At 47.5% G+C, this 20,958-nt stretch overlaps 1 long non-coding RNA gene across 2 annotated transcripts in view; it reads right to left on the reverse strand.

Moving 5' to 3' along the window:
• Window positions 1–20,958, reverse strand: part of LOC134947903 (uncharacterized) — a 218,053-nt gene that overhangs the window by 151,890 nt on the left and 45,205 nt on the right. Inside the window, exon 3 of one of the 2 annotated variants that reach the window (XR_010182848.1) lies at window positions 15,363–15,455. This is a non-coding gene — a long non-coding RNA (uncharacterized LOC134947903). Of the gene's footprint in view, window positions 1–14,930; window positions 15,456–20,958 lie in introns of those variants that run through there. The other variant, XR_010182847.1, reaches the window with a different exon arrangement.

A 20,958-nucleotide genomic window follows, 5' to 3' on the forward strand; every position in this document is an offset into this window, starting at 1 on the left:
TGCTTCTTTCATATTAACACTTTAGTATTTCAATGGTGTGCTGCCCTGGGGTGGTTGGGCCTGAGCCGACTGTGTGGGGTCCACGTCCTGGACTTATACTTAGTATTAGGGACCTCCAGCAATAGAGCCGCCGTGAAGTAGCCTGGAGGCTTATCATATTTTTTGCAAAATATATGTAACTAAGAGCTCTAAATTTTCTATTAGTATATAGTGTACAGTTCTTGTTACCAACAGCCCTCAGAGTGCGTGGGAAAAATCCTTTTGTTTTTCTTGTCTAGAGTAACCCCTCCCGCAGCACCTGAAGAATGTTACTAGTGAGATTAGAGCAGTTTGCCATTATATACTGCAGTTCGGAGATGCATAGATGGAGCCAGCATTAGGAGGGCATGCTGGGACCTGTAGTGCCATCTGGAGGCTATAGGGGTGACTACAGGTAAGCTAGCTCTCAGTCTGGATATATTTTGTATGTGCCATTATCATGTGGCCGTACATTAAGCAATTATATGACCCATAGTGGATATAGGCCCTCATTCCGAGTTGATCGCTCGTTAGCTGCTTTTAGCAGCATTGCACACGCTAAGCCGCTGCCCTCTGGGAGTGAATCTTAGCTTAGCAGAATAGCGAACGAAAGATTCGCAAAATAGCGAAAATAAATTTCTTAGCAGTTTCTGGGTAGCTCCAGACCTACTCACAAATAGCGATCAGTTCAAGCCGTTTCGTTCCTGGTTTGACGTCACACACACGCCCAGCGTCCAGACAACCACTCCCCCGTTTCGCCAGACACTCCTGCGTTTTTTCGCACACTCCCAGAAAACGGCCAGTTTCCGCCCAGAAACACCCACTTCCTGTCAATCACACTACGATCACTTCAACGATGAAAACTCTTCGTTCTGCCGTGAGTAAATCTACTAAGTTCTTAGTAAAATAACTAAGCGCATGTGCACTGCGTATCATGCGCATGTGCATTTTTGCCTTAATCACTCCTTAGCGAAAATCGGCAACGAGCGAACAACTCGGAATGACCACCATAATTATTATTATGCTGTGTGTAGGTTTGGGGAGTGCTACCTCCCAGGTCTGGCGTGACCGGGCTACCTTGGGGTGGCACGCCATAATATTTATTTAGCACTTGTGTAACACTCTTATTTTTCCACTATTACTACTCTTTTGAGTATTTTACTAACACCCTTATTTTTGTATCACTTTTTAACACATAGCTCCTGCTTCTTTCTTATTAACACATTGTCAGACTTGGTTTTGTCTGTGTCCCCGGAGGGGGCGCTAGTGGGTCAGTGGAGGTAGGAGGGAGAAAGTGAGGAGGCTGGATTAAGTTTCTGCGCATGGGCGCAATGATATTTATTAAACAGAAAGTTCACAACGGCAGCAGAAAATAAACAATAAGAAATGCAAATGTCAATAGTGCAGCGTGGAAGCTGAAAGTCTATGGCAACAGAAATATGGCAAATGGATGAATGGTAACTGATGAATGATGACTGGTAAATAATAATAACTGATGAATGTAAACTGATGAATGATAACTTGGTAGAAGATAATCTGGTATGGGAACCAGAACAGTTTAAAACGTGGAGCGAGCAGAGATGGTAATGAATGGCAAACCTGGTAGTAGAGGCAGGAGACTGACAATGTCCACAGTGCAGGTGATGAGGCACTAGCAGCAAGCAAGCTGCATCACAGGTGGGGAGATGGAACACACCTGGAGTCAGTCTCTACTGCTTAGGCTGAAGCACACTGAGATGATGATTAGTGTGAAGCCTGTAAACGGAAGCAGGTGTTGCTGAGGCTTGTAGTTCCACGGAGCTGTGAAAGATAACAAGGAGCGCAGAGTCTCAGGTAGATGACCAGGAACACGGAGGAACAGGTAGGTATCCAGTAACACGGAGGAACAGGAACCAGATCCAGACACATGGGTCGCAGGAGTGACACAAAGTTCAGGATGCCTGCAGACTGATCCTGCAGCTCCTGATATACCCCCTGATGTGCAGTCATTGGTGGAAGTGAGGAAAGTAGGTGCGGCCAAGCACCGGATTGGCCGCCGTGCTCTGACCGATGGAGAATGTCATGGCGGCGCCCATGCCGCGGCCTAACGGGAACGCGGTGTGCTACACGCCCGCTGACACAGGAGCGCTCCCAGGCCCAGGATGACGTCTGATGGCAGAGGTGCGGATGGCAGTGGAACGCAGAGACCCTGAACGGAGTCCGCACCGGCGGACAGATGGGACCATGGTGAGTCGATTCCTGACAGTACCCCCCCCTTTAAGGGTGGACACTGAACACCCACGAGGCTTGGAAGGATGAGTGTTATGGAAGACACGGACCAACCTTGGAGCATGGACATCTGACGAATTCACCCAACTTCTCTCCTCCGGGCCATAACCGGACCAATCGATAAGATATTGTAGACGACCATACCGGCAACGGGAATCCAGAATCTTCTCTATTTCGAACTCCACGCCCCGCTGAGTTCGAACTTTGGGGCCGACTGGAAGAGCTCTTTGGAAGCGATTCAGGACTAATGGTCTGAGGAGAGAAACATGAAAGGCATTAGGTATTCGCAGAGAAGGTGGTAACTTAAGCTTGTAGGCCACAGGGCTGATGACTCTTCAACAGGAAAGGGACCGATGAAACGTGGTGCAAATTTCATCGACGGGACCCTAAGACGGAGGTTCCGGGTAGAAAGCCAAACCTTGTCCCCAGGTTTCAGGCTAGGAACTGCACGTCTTTTGCGGTCAGCAAAGTATTTATACCGGCTGGAGGCCTTCTTGAGAGAAGCATGAATCTTCCTCCAGGTTGAAGAGAACTGACTCAGGGCAGTAGTGGCAGCAGGAACATCCATGTGAGTGAGTTCTTGGAAATCTGGAACACGAGGATGTTGCCCATACAGCAAAGAATGGGGTTGTCTCAGTAGCAGTGTGATAACGGAAATTGTGGGCAAATTCGGCCCACGGGAGCAGATCCAACCAGTCGTCCTGAGAAGATGAAACATAAATGCTTAAAAATGTCTCCAATTCCTGATTTACCCTCTCTGTCTGCCCATTCGTCTGAGGGTGGTAAGATGACGAGAACTTCAGTTTTATTTGCATGGCAGAACAGAAAGCCCTCCAAAACCTCGCTACAAACTGAACACCTCTGTCGGATATTATTTCTGAGGGTAGACCATGTAGACGGAAAATCTCCTGTAGGAAGATTTGGGCAAGTTTTGGGGCAGAAGAGAGACCCTGGAGAGGAACAAAATGGGCCATCTTGGTAAATCTGTCCACCACAACCCAGATGGTATTGTATCCTGGAGAAGGAGGAAGGTCGGAGATAAAGTCCATGGACAGGTGTGACCAGGGACGGCTGGGAACAGACAATGGTTGTAACTGACCTGCTGGAGACTGACGAGGAATCTTGTGCTGCGCACACTTAGGACAGGATGCCACGAAATCCTTGATGTCAGCTTTCATCTTTGGCCACCAGTATGTCTCAGAGAGGAACTTGAAAGTTTTCAGGACACCGGGATGTCCAGTGAACTTGGATTGATGGGCCCAAGACAACAACTTGGGACGGAGTTCTGGGGAAACAAAAGTCTTACCAGGAGGAGGAGCTGGTGAAACTTAAGATGCAGCAAATACCACTGGACTCAGGATGGGATGCGGAACTGAGTTAGACGTTTCCTCTTCGGACTCCATAGATCGGGATAAGGCGTCAGCTTTAACATTCTGAGAACCTGGACGGAAATGAAGCTTAAAGTTAAATCGGGAGAAAAACATAGCCCACCGGGACTGGCGAGGATTAAGGCACTGGGCTGCCTTTAAATATAGCAGATTTTTATGATCCGTATAGATGTTGAACGGATATTTGGCCCCTTCCAGGAGATACCTCCATTCCTCGAGGGCCAACTTAATCGCCAGTAGTTCTTGATCTCCAACGGAATAGTTAGCTTCTGCAGGGAGGAATTTACGAGAATAAAATCCACAGGGGTGGATCTTCCCATCAGTTCCCTTCTGGGAGAGAACAGCTCCAACTCCTACTGTAGAGGCATCCACCTCCAACTCGAACGGCTTGTTTACATCTGGTTGAGACAGAACTGGAGCAGACATAAAGGCCAGCTTGATCTTCTGGAAGGCCGCTAAAGCCTCTTCTGACCAGTTGGAATGATCTGCCCCTTTCCGAGTTAAGTTGGTAATAGGAGCGATGAGAGTGGAGAATCCTCGAATAAATTTCCTATAGTAATTGGCGAATCCCAGAAATCGCTGAATAGACTTGAGAGAATTTGGAATGGACCAATTGGCAATGGCTTCCAACTTTGTCGGGTCCATCTGGAGCTCCGATCCGGAAATTATATACCCCAGGAAGGGTATAGAGGAAACTTCAAAGGTACACTTGGATAATTTACCGTAGAGCCGGTTCTCACGAAGACGTCGGAGGACTTCACGGACTTGTAGACGATGAGAGGGAAGATCTTGGGAGAAGATAAGGATATCATCCAGATAAACTACAAGGTATTTGTACAGAACGTCCCGGAAGATTTCGTTCACAAAGTGCTGGAACACTGCTGGGGCATTACTCAACCCGAATGGCATTACCAGGTACTCGTAATGACCATCTCGAGTATTAAAAGCTGTCTTCCATTCATCACCACTTCGGATTCTAATGAGGTTGTAAGCACCGCGGAGATCTAACTTGGTGAAGATGCGGGCTCCCTTAACCCTGTCAAATAATTCAGTGATGAGTGGTAATGGATAGCTATTTTTGACGGTAATGTCATTGAGACCCCGGTAGTCAATGCATGGACGCAATCCTCCATCCTTTTTCTTAACAAAGAAGAAGCCTGCACCAGCGGGTGAAGACGAGGGACGGATGAATCCTTTCTGTAAGTTCTCCCTGATGTAGTCGCTCATCGCTTCTGTTTCAGGAACGGATAAAGGATAGGTACGCCCCCTAGGTGGTTTCTTGCCGGGAAGGAGATCGATGGGGCAATCCCACTCTCTATGGGGCGGCAGGACATCAGCGGCTTTCTCACTGAAGACGTCAGAGAAATCTTGGTAAGCCGCAGGAAGACTTGACTGGGTTTTGACTTCAGTAGACTTGATAGGACAAACTTGGGCTAAACAGGACTGGTGGCAATGTGAACCCCAAGAAGTAAGTTGTAACGTTAACCAATCAAACTGTGGATTATGTAGCTGGAGCCAGGGCATACCCAAAACGATCTCCTGGGTGGCCTGAGGAATGACTAAGAACTTTATTAATTCTGAGTGCAGGAACCCAACTCCCAAAATCACTAGTGCGGTTTGGTGAGAGATATACCCCTTGGAGATTCGGCTACCATCCACAGCGGTAATGTAGACTGGGTATGAAAGTTCACATACGGGCAAACAAAACTTATCTACCGCAGCTTGAGTGATGAAGTTTCCTGCGGCTCCACAGTCCACTAACGCAGATGCAGATTGAAGCCCAAGTGAAGTCTCTAAAGTCACGGGAAGGATAAGGTCTTGATTTGAAGGAGCTTGTCTAGAAGATCCCAACTTGACTCCTCCTTTACAAGTCAGGATCTGGCGTTTCCCGAACGCACTGTACAAGAATTAATCTGGTGACCTGCAGCCGCACAATAAAGACACAGTCTCTCACGAAGTCTTCTTGACCGCTCCTCAGGAGTTAGGCGGGACCTATTTATTTGCATAGGCTCATCAGAAGGTGGAGACTGAAACTGTACGGAAGGTACCATCCTTGACCTGCGTGGCTCACTACGAGCACGTTCACTGTTGCGTTCGCGGATGCGAGAGTCCAACTTGATGCACAGGGAAATTAAATCAGGCAATTGCTCAGGAAGATCGCGGGTTGCCAGTTCATCCTTGATCCGATCAGAAAGTCCATGCCAGAAAGCTGCTACCAGGGCTTGATTGTTCCACTGAATCTCTGCGGCTAACGTCTGGAACTGGATGACATATTGCCCCATACTACGGGTACCTTGACGAAGTTGGATAAGGTCTGCAGAAGCTGATGTTGCACGACCCGGCTCGTCAAAGATCCGTTTGAAGGTTGACACGAATTCTGCGTAGTTGTTCATCAGAGGGTCAGCACGTTCCCACAGAGGAGACACCCAACTCAAGGCAGAACCAGAGAGTAGTGAGATAATGTAAGCAACCTTGGATCTTGGCGTGGGGAAATTGTGTGACAATAACTCGAACTGGATTTCACATTGGTTAAGAAACCCGCAACATAACTTTGGGCTGCCATCATACTTGCTAGGCACGGGCAGGTGCAAGCGTGACACTGGAGCTGATGCAGCCGGCATAGAAGAACTCCCAGTACTTGCAGGTGCTGGAGTAACAGGAACTGTAGAAGTAAGTACACTAGGCAGGGTTTGCTGTAGTGTATCAATCCGGGAGGACATCCCTTGCAGGAACTGAAACATCTGCTGCTGCACAGCCTTTTGACCATCCAAACGGGAGACCAGATTTTGTAAGGCCTCTGACCCCACACTCCGACCACCATCCGAGTCCATCGATCCTGAACTTACTGTCAGACTTGGTTTTGTCTGTGTCCCCGGAGGGGGCGCTAGTGGGTCAGTGGAGGTAGGAGGGAGAAAGTGAGGAGGCTGGATTAAGTTTCTGCGCATGGGCGCAATGATATTTATTAAACAGAAAGTTCACAACGGCAGCAGAAAATAAACAATAAGAAATGCAAATGTCAATAGTGCAGCGTGGAAGCTGAAAGTCTATGGCAACAGAAATATGGCAAATGGATGAATGGTAACTGATGAATGATGACTGGTAAATAATAATAACTGATGAATGTAAACTGATGAATGATAACTTGGTAGAAGATAATCTGGTATGGGAACCAGAACAGTTTAAAACGTGGAGCCAGCAGAGATGGTAATGAATGGCAAACCTGGTAGCAGAGGCAGGAGACTGACAATGTCCACAGTGCAGGTGATGAGGCACTAGCAGCAAGCAAGCTGCATCACAGGTAGGGAGATGGAACACACCTGGAGTCAGTCTCTACTGCTTAGGCTGAAGCACACTGAGATGATGATTAGTGTGAAGCCTGTAAACGGAAGCAGGTGTTGCTGAGGCTTGTGGTTCCACGGAGCTGTGAAAGATAACCAGGAGCGCAGAGTCTCAGGTAGATGACCAGGAACACGGAGGAACAGGTAGGTATCCAGTAACACGGAGGAACAGGAACCAGATCCAGACACATGGGTCGCAGGAGTGACACAATGTTCAGGATGCCTGCAGACTGATCCTGCAGCTCCTGATATACCCCCTGATGTGCAGTCATTGGTGGGAGTGAGGAAAGTAGGTGCGGCCAAGCACCGGATTGGCCGCCGTGCTCTGACCGATGGAGACTGTCATGGCGGCGCCCATGCCGCGGCCTAACGGGAACGCGGTCTGCTACACGCCCGCTGACACAGGAGCGCTCCCAGGCCCAGGATGACGTCTGATGGCAGAGGTGCGGATGGCAGTGGAACGCAGAGACCCTGGACGGAGTCCGCACCGGCGGACAGATGTGACCATGGTGAGTCGATTCCTGACACACATATTAACACTTTAGTATTTCAATGGTGTGCTGCCCTGGGGTGGTTGGGCCTGAGCTGACTGTGTGGGGTCCATGCCCTGGACTTATACTTAGTATTAGGGACCTCCAGCAATTGAGCCGCCGTGAAGTGGCCTGGAGGCTTATCATATTTTTTGCAAAATAGATGTAACTAAGAGCTCTAAATGTTCTATTATTATATAGTGTACAGATCTTGTTACTAACAGCCCTCAGAGAGCGTTGGAAAAATCCTTTCGTTTTTCTTGTCTATAGTAACCCCCTCCCGCAGCACCTGAAGAATGTTACCAGTTTGATTAGAGCAGTTTGCCATTATATACTGCAGTTCAGAGAGGCATAGATGGAGCCCAGGGCCGTCTTTACTTATGGGCTCAATGGGCTCTTGCCCAAGGGCCCCAGGAGTACAAGCGCCCTAGGCTGATAGCTGAGGGTCCCCTCTTTCAAGGGGTACCAGAATTTTGAAAATCGGCCCTGGGGAACCAGAGATATCTGACTTGAAAGCAGTGGTACCCAACCAAGCCTGTTAATTGCACTTCCCAGCCTGATATCTTAAGTTTTGTCTGACTTATGGGCTCTACACACTGGCCGATATTTTGAAAGATATGAACGATCTCGTTCATAAATGAACGAGATCTCGTTCATATCTTTCAGTGTGGAGACTTAAGCGATGAACGATGCGCGTCCCCGCGCTCGTTCATCGCTGGTCTCCTGTCGGCTGTGCATGCAGGCCAATATGGACGATCTCGTCCATATTTGCCTGCACGTCTATGGAGCCGGGTGACGGGGGGAGTGAAGAAGCTTCACTCCCCCCGTCACTGCCCCCCCCGCCGCCGGGTCGCTCGTCGGCCGTATCGGCCGTCGGGCACCTCGGCCAGTGAGTAGGGCCCATTAGAGTATTTGTGAGGGTAGAAGCCAGAAGCTGTGACTCTCCCCTTTTGGTGGACACTGGCAGATTGTCTCTACTATGCCTAGAACCAGAGATATCAGCCTTCAAGCAGCTGGTCCCTGCTCCAGCTCCACACGCCTAATATGCAGTTTTAGATTTTCATTGGTGAATTGCTTTGGCTCCTGAACTCTGATCCCCAAGTCCCTAGAACCTTCTGAAAGGTGGGACACTCTAGTTTTTTATCCCATTCAAAGCTAAGAAATGTATTTTCAGCAACTTGAGATATCTGCAGTCAAGCAAGCTGCCCACCCACCGGAAAATGATAAATATTAAGCCCACTCCACTATCCACCCCTCCCCTACGTATTAAACACCCCCTAACACTCTGGAAGTCATGTAACAGGGCCCATTCATTCAGCCCAATGCCCCCTTCTACAGTTTAGCCCCATTTGTGCAGTAAATGAGTAATTAGCAGAAATTACTGTTCCAGGTCCTACATGCTGAGCAGAAGATAGAACACCCCCCACCACCCGCCGGACATCAAACCTGCCGCTGATAGCACCCCCCACCCCTACCGTTGGAGGATGGGTAGGGGGCCCAGTGCATTGTTGTGCCCAGGGGCCTACACTGCTGTTAAGACGGCCCTGATGGAGCCAGCATTAGGTGGGCATGCTGGGTCCTGTAGTGCCATTTGTAGGCTATAGGGGTGACTCCAGGTAGCTAGCTCTCAATCTGGATATATTTTGTATGTGCCATTATCATGTGGCCGTACATTAAGCAATTATATGACCCATAGTGGATATAATTATTATTATGCTGTGTGTGGGTTTGGGGAGTGGTACCCCCCAGGTCTGGTGTGACCGGGCTACCTTGGGGTAGTACACCATAATATTTATTTAGCACTTGTGTAACACTCTTATTTTTCCACTATTACTACTCTTTTGAGTATTTTACGAACACCCTTATTTTTGTATCACTTCCTAACCCATAGCTCCTGCTTCTTTCTTATTAACACATCTTAACACTTCAGTATTTCAACGGTGTGCTGCCCTCGGGTGGTTGGGCCTGAGCCGACTCTGTGGGGTCCACGCCCTGGAAGTAAACTTATTATTAGGGACCTCCAGCAATAGAGCCGCCGTGTAGTGTCCTGGAGGCTTATCATATTTTTTGCAAAATATATGTAACTAAGAGCTCTAAATTTTCTATTATTATATAGTATACAGTTCTTGTTACTAACAGCCCTCAGAGTGCGTGGGAAAAATCCTTTCATTTTTTATGTCTAACAAGAATGGACAGTTTTTCATTAAGGACTCCAAACAGTCTGCAACAGTATTTCAGCATACGTCACTTGGTAGTATATACTTGGTAGAATCTCCTATACACCATCCATTATTCTCCCCAACTGAGCTAAAAAAAAAAAGGAGGACTGCCCCCACCTACACGTCTATCTCTTTCTAAGCAAAAGTTGTAGTTTAACGTTTTGATTTAAATCATGGTTTAATCATTTGATTTAAATCGTTGATGTAATCATTTCATTTAAATCGTGCAACCCTGTCAAACATGGGTCCTAGGCAGCAATTTTGCAATAGCCCGTATTTGCGATCACTGAGTTTCCCTGATGTTCACGCAGCGATATACCTGATTCGGGTTCATCAGTTTTTCTTTGCTTCTTTGCTTTGCTAATGTATCATCCCCTGCATCTCCACATGTGGATACACATTTACATAGCTGTATTCCGTAGGTTTACACCTGTATGCTAGGTATGCGGTTAACATACCGCCCGTTGGGATCCCGGCCATCTCAAAACCGACGCTGGGAACCCGTTGGGGGTACTATACCGCCGCCAGAATACAGGCGACATAGGTGATTCCCCCTCTATGGGTGTCCTACATGGGGCTTTGTTGCGCTCGGACCCCTGCCGGCATTCTAGAGCCTGGGATGCCGATGTTGGTATACTGACATTCGCCATCCCGTGCGGCGGGATCACATACCGATCCTGTCTGCTATCTCTGTTTAAACATGTTTCTGGCTGTTTGTTCTTTGAAATTTGATCTCACATTTTCACCACTGTCCACCATTTTTTTTCTTACTGTATCCCCCAATCCTTCTGTTTTTATTTTTGTTTGATGTTTTTGGTTCTGTGAAATCTTTAATAATTATCTATTGAAGTAAAAAATATTCACTTTCACATTATCTTGCTGATTGAAATTTAAAAACGAACGTTTCTCCAGATTATCAAAGGACGACAGATAAAACTACATTTTGCTACAGTAATTACAGATCCTCTGTGTGTTTGGCCCCTTGCGTTATTTTCTCCTTAGAGGACACTAGGTCAGGTAATACGTTTAGATAAGAGTAGGGCTTAGTGCAGTTTCAGACACCATCAGAATCAGAATATCAACACACCAGGTACAATTCTATTTCATGTTGTAGGGTTCTAGCAACACTGAACTGTAACATATTTGTTTGCTCTGCTGCAGTTTTTTGTGGACTAGTTACCAAATCTTGTAGTCTTACAATTTTCAGGGAGCTGGGAAGGGATATAAATTAATCTTTACTTATATAAGTTATTTATTAGTCTCTTTGTTGCTTTGTTTAAAATAGCAGGTCTAAATATATATTTGCAAATGTGGAATAGAGAGAATGATATTAACTTCTCTCCACCATGTAATAATTATTTTGCAAACTGGAATTCTTCTGTTTTTTTGTGTTTTTTTTTTTGGGGGGGGGGGGGGGGGGGGTTGCCATATATAGCATTGGAGTATTATTCTAATTTTACTTCTTATTGCTATTTACAATGTTTTATTATTATTGCTATTATCATTACTATGCAATGATTATAAGACACCTTCAGTTTAAAATGATCTACACAATTGAGCAAAGCATTACAGCGCATCCCAAAGAACAGCTGCTGCTTTGGAAAAATCCTGCGGTGAGCAGCAGATTTTGGGCCAAATACACTGAGCAACTAGAATCAGATGTACTTAGAGATGCAATTGCATTTGTGTGCAAGTCAAAATTGTGGAAGTTAAGGCTAATACTTTTTATGTTTAACGACACAAAATCTTCTATTGTTTTAATTATTTGGCTCATTTATCATGTTTTTTCTTAATTTTGGGAAGTATTGTCTACACCTTAACCACTTAACTGACTAATTTTTTCGCCAAAAAACGGTCCAAAATTGTAGGTTTTTTTTAATGAGTGAATTAGGTGAAGAACATGAATTTAACCTTATCCCAAATGATTTTAGCTAAAACAAAAAAGGACATTTTTTTTTAACTCCCCCCCCCCCAACATTGAAACATCGACCGGGAACCATCGGAACATTGCAACCACACGCAGCCGCTGCGGGCCGGGGAGCGATGAGTAGCTCCCGACCAGCACGCTAAAGCTGCGCTGGTCGGGAGCTACTCTTGAAGTGCAAAGGCATCGCCGCTGTGCGATGCCTTTGCACTTCTGCAGGGGGAAGAGGGGGGGGGGGGCGGCACTGACATGCGTGGCGGACTAGCCCTGTGCTGGGCGTCCCCCCGCATGTCTGAGTTAATGATCGTAGCTGTGCTAAATTTAGCACAGCTACGATCAACTCGGAATGACCCCCTATGAGCCGGTCTCAAAATTCAGATTGACATACAGTATCTAGTTACAATTTACACATCACCTGTGCACCAACCAATTCCATTTCTTCGCTATCATTGGTAAACAAGAAAAAAAAATGACTACAGAAGATATTATGAACAGACGAGTGAATAAAAAAAAATGGCAAAGAAAACAATGTATCGTTACAAAATGAATAAATTATAACCACTTGGCAAAGACTGGGGATCCAGTCTCTAGGTCGACAGTAACTAGGTCGACACTATCTAGGTCGATCACTATTGGTCGACAGTAACTAGGTCGACAGGGTTTCTAGTTCGACAGGGTCTCTAGGTCGACATGTTCTAGGTCGACAGGTCAAAAGGTCGACATGAGTTTTTCAGGTTTTTTTTCTTCTTTTTTTTAACCTTTTCATACTTACTGATCCACGTGGACTACGATTGGAACGGTAATCTGTGCCGAGCGAAGCGGTAGCGGAGCGATGCACCTTGCCCGTAGCATGGTGAGCAAAGCGAGCCATGCAAGGGGACATGGTGCACTAATTGGGGTTCCTGGTCACTCTACGAAGAAAACGACACCAAAAAAACACTAAAAACTCATGTCGACCTTTTGACATGTCGACCTAGTTACTGTAGACCAGTAGTGGTCGACCTAGACACTGTCGACCTAGTTACTATCTACCTTCCATACCACACCCCAAAGACTGGTAGGGACTGTTGGTAGTTTACAATAGTGCACTGCTACTGCTCATACAATTAAGTTTTGTGATGAGAACTGTACATAACAATCATATTATAAATTATGTGTATCAACAGATGTAAAGTTCCGGGGAAAAATGTAATGGTATTGTTCTGCTGGACATGTTACTTCTAAAATAGGAGATTCTGTGACAACGACTGGGAATAAAAAATATTTTTAATTAGTAATTGTAGTGGTTTTAGATAAAAGCCCACTTACACAAAGTATTGTTATGATTAGTCCACATTTTCATTTTTTTTTGTATATTAGAAGTTGAGTATCCCTTATCCAAAATGCTTGGGACCAAAGGTATTTTGGATATCGGATTTTCCCGTATTTTGGAATAATTGCATACCATAATGAGATATCATGGTGATGGGACCCAAGTCTAAGCACAGAATGCATTAATGTTACATATACACTTTATACACACAGCCGGAAGGTCATTTTATCCAATATTTTTTATAACTTTGTACATTAAACAAACTGTGTCTACATTCACACAATTCATTTATGTTTCATATAAACCTTATACACACAGCCTGAAGGTCATTTAATACAATATTTTTAATAACTTTGTGTATTAAACAAAGTTTGTGTACATTGAGTCATCAAAAAACAAAGGTTTCACTATCTCAGCCTCACTCAAAAAAGTCCGTATTTCGGAATATTTGGATATGGGATACTCAACTTGTATATCTTTAGACATTTTTTTTCAAGGAGGGCTAGGTCGTAAAAACAAATATGATTACCTACGGTCACACTTATTAAACATGATCGTCGTAAGCCACTGAGCAGCATCTCTGATCAGCGCCAGAATAAGGTTTGTGGAGGCTCCAGGGCGACTAGCTAGTAGGCACTCCTATCAATAGTACGGGGCAATATAATATGCTGGAGATGTTATGAGAAAGTGCAATGGGGGTAATTCCAAGTTGATCGCAGCAGGACATTTTTTAGCAGTTGGGCAAAACCATGTGCACTGCAGGGGAGGCAGATATAACATGTGCAGAGAGAGATAGATTTGGGTGTGGTGAGTTCAATCTGCAATCTAAATTACAGTGTAAAAATAAAGCAGCCAGTATTTACCCTGCACAGAAACAAAATAACCCACCCAAATCTAACTCTCTCTGCACATGTTATATCTGCCTCCCCTGCAGTGCACATGGTTTTGCCCAACTGCTAAAAAATGTCCTGCTGCGATCAACTTGGAATTACCCCCAGTGTGTAAATACTCCCAGTACCACAAATGTGTTGAACACACTGTAGTGCACCCAGCTCACATTATACCAGGGGTGGGCAATTATTTCAGCTGGGGGCCGCTTAACACTTCCAGTGAATGATCGAGGGACATACACAAAATATCTTGTAAATCGGGTCTGAACCCGACATGCACCGCAGTCCCTACCCCCTTCCCCTGAACCTATATAGCAGTCCCTAATCCCCTTCCTTCCCCCCCTCCCCTGAACCTATATAGCAGTCCCTACCCCCCTTCCCTGAACCTATATAGCAGTCCCTACCCCCTTCCCTGAATCTATATAGCAGTCCCTACCCCCCTTTCCCCCCACCTATATAGCAGTTTTTATCTACCCTCCCCCCCCCCCATCCCTGAACCCATATTGCAGCTTAAGTACAGATCCATTTCAGGTACTGGCTGGGCAGGGGGTTTACCTTTTTTTCACAGTGGAAGATGATCCGCTGCCCGATCCCCGCTGCCCGTGCTTCACGGAGTCGCTGCTGCTGCCCGGAGTCACTGCTGCTGCCGCTCCCCGGAGTATTTGCTGCTGCCCACCACTAGCCGCTCCTGCTGTGGCTCCGCCCCCCGTGCCGCCCAGCGCATGACATCACAGAGGAGATCCTGGTCAGCAGACCCTGTGACATGACCGGGATTTCCTCAGCGGCGTCGTGTCTGGCAGCAGTGTAGCGCAATGACAAGCGGCTCAGCCAGTCGGGCCGCTTGTCATTGCACACTGATGGGAGACAGCGGGCCAGGCAGCGGGCCGCATGTTGCCCACCCCTGCATTATACCATACAGAAATCCCAGTTCACATACTGTATGCCACAGTGCTCCCTATGCTGGTGATGTAGCTACGTGTGGGGGCCCCTGTGTGTGTAAGGCTCCCATCTATCCTATTGTTAATACAGCATGATCTCAAATATTTTACACATACAGATAGAATCATTTTATTTTCGTACAAAGTAAAAGGATGAAAATAGCAAGCTGCTCAAATGTGGAAAAAATATTCAGTACAGCTCTTTTTATGTACAGTATACTGTAGCAGCAGGTGTAATAACTGTATTTGCATTGAAAAACTATAAATAAAACATAACCTTCCCAAATTAAAAATATTTGTAGGCTATGCGTCAGAAAAGTAACTTCGTTACGGGTGAATTTGGGGATTGGACAGTGGTTATAGAATCAGAATATGACATTGAACGACCCCGTTTTTTAATTTAATTACCACTGTATACGTATATGGCAAAACAGACACAACTTTTGTAAATTTTATTTAGAAAATCATTTTCAAAAATCTTTATGCAGGTACTGTAAATATCCACAACCTGCTTTCAGCAAAGACCAATCTCTCTACCTTTAGACTTCAGGGTCATTCCGTGCCACACCATCACAAAAAAAACAACTTTTCATCCCGACCGTCTTAGATTTTCTTGAAATTTGGTAGGATCTAAGATGACAAAAAGTTACTTTCATATGTAAAATTTTAGCCCTCAGTGATACACAGTGTTCCTGCAACAGGGTTGCAAACATGATAAAAAAAATTAAATTTATGCTTGCAACATCAACTAAAAAAAAATCATAACTTTGCTTCTAATTGTGGTATAACTTTTATGTTGGTCTTGTTTTGAACCTAAGGAACCATAGTTTTCATAAAAAATAGTTTTCGATTGAAATATTGACTTTTACATTTCAAGGTCACATGATGTGACCTTTCACCTTGAATATCTAAAAAAGTGTACTTTCAAATAAAATTTGTACATAAAGTATGTTAGAGTTAAAAACAATCTCTCTTTGGTATAAGTTTCATTTTGGGATGCCTTTGAGAACAGGAGAAAAAAAAATCTGAAAATTATACATATTACATTCAATGTAAAATTTACCTCGGCTAATTGGTTCGCCGGGGACAATCCAATTAGCCTTTATAAGCCTTTATAAGCCGTAGTTTATCCCCGATGCTGGCATTTATCGGGGATTATGCTTGCATAATCCGCAAAAAGGGCCCTCTAGACCCACGATATGTGCCGCAAAAATACATAGGTCTGTGGCTTTTTCCCAGAAACGGTAGCGTTTTTTCGCACACACCCATAAAACGGCCAGCTTCCGCCCAGAAACACCCACTTCCTGTCAATCACATTACGATCACCAGAACGAAGAAAAAACCGTGAGTAAAATTCCTAACTGCATAGTAAATTTACTTGGCGCAGTTGCAGTGCGGACATTGCGCATGTGCACTAAGCGGAAAATCGCTGCGATGCGAAAAAATTTACCGAGCGAACAACTCGGAATGACCCCCCATGTACACTGCAGATGGGGTAGATATAACATTTGCAGAGAGATTTAGATTTGGGTGGGTTATTTTGTTTCTGTGCAGGGTAAATACTGCCTGTTTATTTTTCCACTGCAATTTAGATTTCAGTTTGAACACACCCCACCCAAATCTAACTCTCTCTGCACGTTATATTTGCCCCCCCCTGCACATCTCATGGTTTTGCCCAACTGTTAACAAATTTGCTGCTGCGATCAACTCTGAAGTACCCCCCCTTGTGCGAAAAATGGGTGTTTTTCACGGGACCTAACTGAATAGGGGGATAAAAAAAAGATACCACCCATAGAGGTTGGAAGGCCCTGCTCGCAAGCTTACAATCTATAGGGAAGTATGCATTTAGGGTGACACTCGATATACCGTCTGTCAGGATACCGGCGCTCAGCATACCGACGCCGGGAATCACGACTGCTGGGATACGACAACTATTCTCCCTTTGGAGGGAGAATAAATAGCCACCGTGCCCGCAATGGGCTCTTTTGCGCTCGCCCGCTGCCAGTTTTCCGGCGATCCCAATAGCCGGTCAATCATACTACACCTGACATTTATACACAATTGATCCCGGTGGCCAGGATCCGGAAGTCGAAATACTGACAGTACTCGGACACCAGCATCCCAAATAGGGTCACAAGCCCAGCACCAGAATCACTCACGACCGCTGGGATCCCGAACGAGCTTGTGGCGGCCCATCACAGAGGTAATCCATGGTGGAGGGGGGGGGGGGGGGGGGGTTGGCTGTGAGGGGAGGGGGGTTTGGTTTAGGCTGCAGGGATGGGAGTTTAGGTTTAGGCACCCCCGGGGTGGGTTAGGGATAGGCTGCTAAAAAGGAGGGTTGGGGGGCTATATAAAAATATATTTTTGGGTGGTCCTTACTTATATGGCAAAAAAAAAAGTTTAAAAAATGTTGGTCTGACCCTCCCAAAATTTTCCATTTGGTGTAAAAACACTATGTTCAAAATTTCATTTAAATATTATGATATTTAGGGGTCGCTCAAGGAACTGTAAACTAGCGGATATAAAATGTTTTCAGTGATCGCGCTGAGCCCCAAAAAAAGTGGGTCCCAGGGACCGCTCGCTTTTAAAAATTGGGGTCCTACCGGTCTTTTTCTGGGTCCCACTGGAATGAAGGTTCGTATTAATCTTAATCTTGTTTGGACACTACAAAAGTGTTGCAAGGTGGGGGGATGGGGTGACAATGCTGCTGGGCTGTGTAGTATGCAGGACACCCTGCACCAGAGGTGTAACTAGACATTTTGGTACCCTTAGGCAGAAAGTGAATTGGTGTTCCACCTCCCAGACTGTAAAGTATAGGCAGTGCGAGCCGGAGGGGCGTGGCTTCATGGGGATGAGGCGTGGCCACATAATAGTGCCAATTCACATTACACCACACAGTAGTGCCGCTTATACACATTGCACCAGGTAGACCCTCCTACGCACACTGTGCCAGGTAGAGCACGTTATACACAATGCACCAGGTAGAGCATGTTATACACTTTGCTCCAGGTATAGCACGTTATACACTTTGCTCCAGGTACAGCACGTTATACACTTTGCTCCAGGTACAGCACGTTATACACTTTGCTCCAGGTACAGCACGTTATACACTTTGCGTCAGGCAGAGCACGTTATACACATTACACCCAGTAGAGCGCATTATATACATTGTACCAGGTAGAGCACAATACACACATTCCACCCGGTAGAGCGCATTATATATATTGCACCAGGTAGAGCACATAAAAATATTGCACCAGGTACAGCGCGTTATACACATTGCACCCGGTAGAGCGTTATACACATTGCACCAGGTAGAGCTTGTTATACACATTGCACCAACCATCTCGGACCCCTAGTTGTCGTCCCCAGACACAGTGATTGTGGGTGTCAGTGAAGGGGGTGTCTACAGTGATTTTGGGTGTCAGCGGGGGAGGGTGGTGTCATCAGTGATTGCGCGGGAAGGGGGTGCCCATAGTCATCGCATGTGTCAGTGGAGGGGATGATCACGGGTGTCAGTGAGCGAAGGGGGTGCCCACAGTCATCACGGGTTTCAGTGGGGGTGCCGAGGGGAGGAGTAATGATTGACATGTAGTGTAGCAGCTCTGGTTCTCTAACTGCTCTGGTGCTGCAGCGATGGCCACTGAGCCCAGTGTGACAGATGTAGGAGCCCGCTCTAAACCCCCCACCCAGCACATATAAAGCAACTAGCTCTCACCTCTCCCACCGCACAACACACAAACAGTCACCGGCACTCATTCCCCCCCTTCCCCGCAGCACATACATAGGCACCAGCTCTCACCTGTCCCCCCGCACAGCGCAACAGTCACCGGAAATCACCTCTCCCCATCCCCGCAGCACATACATAGGCACCAGCTCTTACCTGTCCCCCGCACAGCGCACACACAGTCACCGGCAATCACCTCCCCCCATCCCCGCAGCACATACATAGGCACCAGCTCTCACCTCTCCCCCCGCACAGCGCACACACAGTCACCGGCAATCACCTCCCCCTGTCCCCGCAGCACATACATAGGGAGCATAGGCGACAAAATGGCGCTGCAGCGGTATAGGGGAGAGGGGGGGCACACGCGGCCGCGGGCCAAACGGGGAAAAGGGAGGGACGGGGGCAGGTATACCCGTCCTCCCCGTCACACCTAGGAGAGCAGGGCTGCCAGTAGGCTAGCAGGGGGAGGAAAGAGCCATGAGGGGGTTAAAAGGCTGAAGCAGAGGAGGGAGGCTGCATTCCAGGCTAGAGCTGCAAACAGATAGCAGCACCATGCAGCATCCAGCAGCCCAGTCTCTGGAGAACAAAGAGCAGGCCCAGAGCCACGTGTAGCCTGTAGTCTCAGCAGGCAGAGCAGATCTCTTACTACAAGTTGTGCAAGGGGTCCCAGCTGCAGCAGGAGCACGCAAGCATGGAGAGCCAGCAGGGAGATCCAGCAGAAAGATGCAGCATTCCCTCCCAGCGACAGTAGCAAAGAGCGGGAGCAAAGAGCCAGGGAGATCCAGCAGAAAGCAAATGATCCCACAGTGTCCAGGAGGAGGTGGGGGAGGAAGTCATACCGAACGAAGATTTCCACAGGGAGAAGAGGCTGCAACTGCAGGAGCAGAGTGGATTTCAGGCAGAGGGAGTTGACCCTGGTGGCCAGACCCCGGCTGGAACAAAGAAGAGGAAGGGGGAATTTAGAGCGGCAAGGAGGCAGAGGCACCCAACAGCACGGAGCAGCAGCACGGTTTGGTCGATTTAGCGGCCAGATATGAAGGCATGCCCGCGGCCACAGAATCAGATGGTCCAGAAGCCGGGATAGAGGAGCCAGGTACATCGGGAGCAGCGTAACCATGCAGGCCCTTCTCTCAGTGCAGACGGCATCGGTCACAGTCCCATGGGAGAGCATCGCCAGCGGCAAGCAGCGGACGTCACTTTTCACCGACAAGGGCTTACAGCAGGCAATGCTGGGTATCGATGGTGCAGCTGTTTCAGGCATGTGGAGAGGCAGGAGCAGTGATACCAGCATCAGGAGCAGCGGTCCGAACATCATGGAGGCAGCGGACAGCATCGTAGTCCAAAGAGGTGTTGGACCAACAGCACAGCGCAACGGGAGCGGCAGCACGCATTGGCAGTTTTCATCACGCTGAACAGGACACCGCAGGGGAGCAGCGCAAATCACGATCCACGCTACAACAAGCCGTGGAGAGGCAGGAGCAGCGGTATCGGCATCAGGAGCGGGAGCAGCGGTCCGAGTATCGTGGAGGCAGCATCGTAGTCCACAGGGGTGTTGGACCAACAGCACAGCGGAAGCGGCAGCACGTGTCGGCAGCCATCGCAGTGAGGTAGAGAGTCAACGCAGACGACGCGCGGCGAGGGATCACGGTCACCGTCATCAACCACCCCGTTACCTTTCACCCGCAAGAAGCAGCCGCCATTACTCAAGGTCGAATGGGAGCCGAGCAGGTCGACTGGAATAACCTTACCGTGCCAGGGAACGAGTTCATCAGAAAGAATACAGCGGCACAGGCAGGCGTCATTGCATCCCGCAGAGATCTTGTTTGGGGAGCATGAGGCAGCGGGAGCAGGGAGCAAGGGCTTTCATTAGCGCAGACTCAACACCGCAACGGAGCAACCCTAATCGCGAGCAGCAGTTTATCGCGCCGTGGAGAAAGCATCGCGAGAGGCGTCCGAGCAGCAGGGATCAGAGGCAAGGAAGCGAGAGCACGGGCTACGCTTTGTTCGGTGTTGCGCCACCACTTCCAACGGTTCACGCGGAGCACACCCATGTGTCGGGGTCATCTCTTTGCGCCAAGGTCAGCGCAGGATACGTTGCACCCAGAGGGACAGCGGCGGGATCATCTCCTTGCGCCAGGGTCGGCACAGGACACGCAGCACCCAGAGGGACAGCGGCGAGGTCATCACCTTGCGCCAGGGTCGGCGCAGGACATGCAGTACCCGGAGGGACAAACGATCGATGACGCGGCGCTCGGGATTGGTAAGAACAATGTCAACAATAATGATTTGCATAATGTTTGTATGACCCCCAATAGTTGTCAGAATGTGCAGATTATATGCAGCGAGTTGTGCAACGCAGCAGGGGGGTTGAGTAATAACAGTTTGCATAAAATGTGTGCTATGCCA

The sequence above is a fragment of the Pseudophryne corroboree genome, chromosome 8 (genome assembly GCF_028390025.1).
Source record: "Pseudophryne corroboree isolate aPseCor3 chromosome 8, aPseCor3.hap2, whole genome shotgun sequence".
NCBI classification, from domain to species: Eukaryota; Metazoa; Chordata; class Amphibia; order Anura; family Myobatrachidae; genus Pseudophryne; species Pseudophryne corroboree.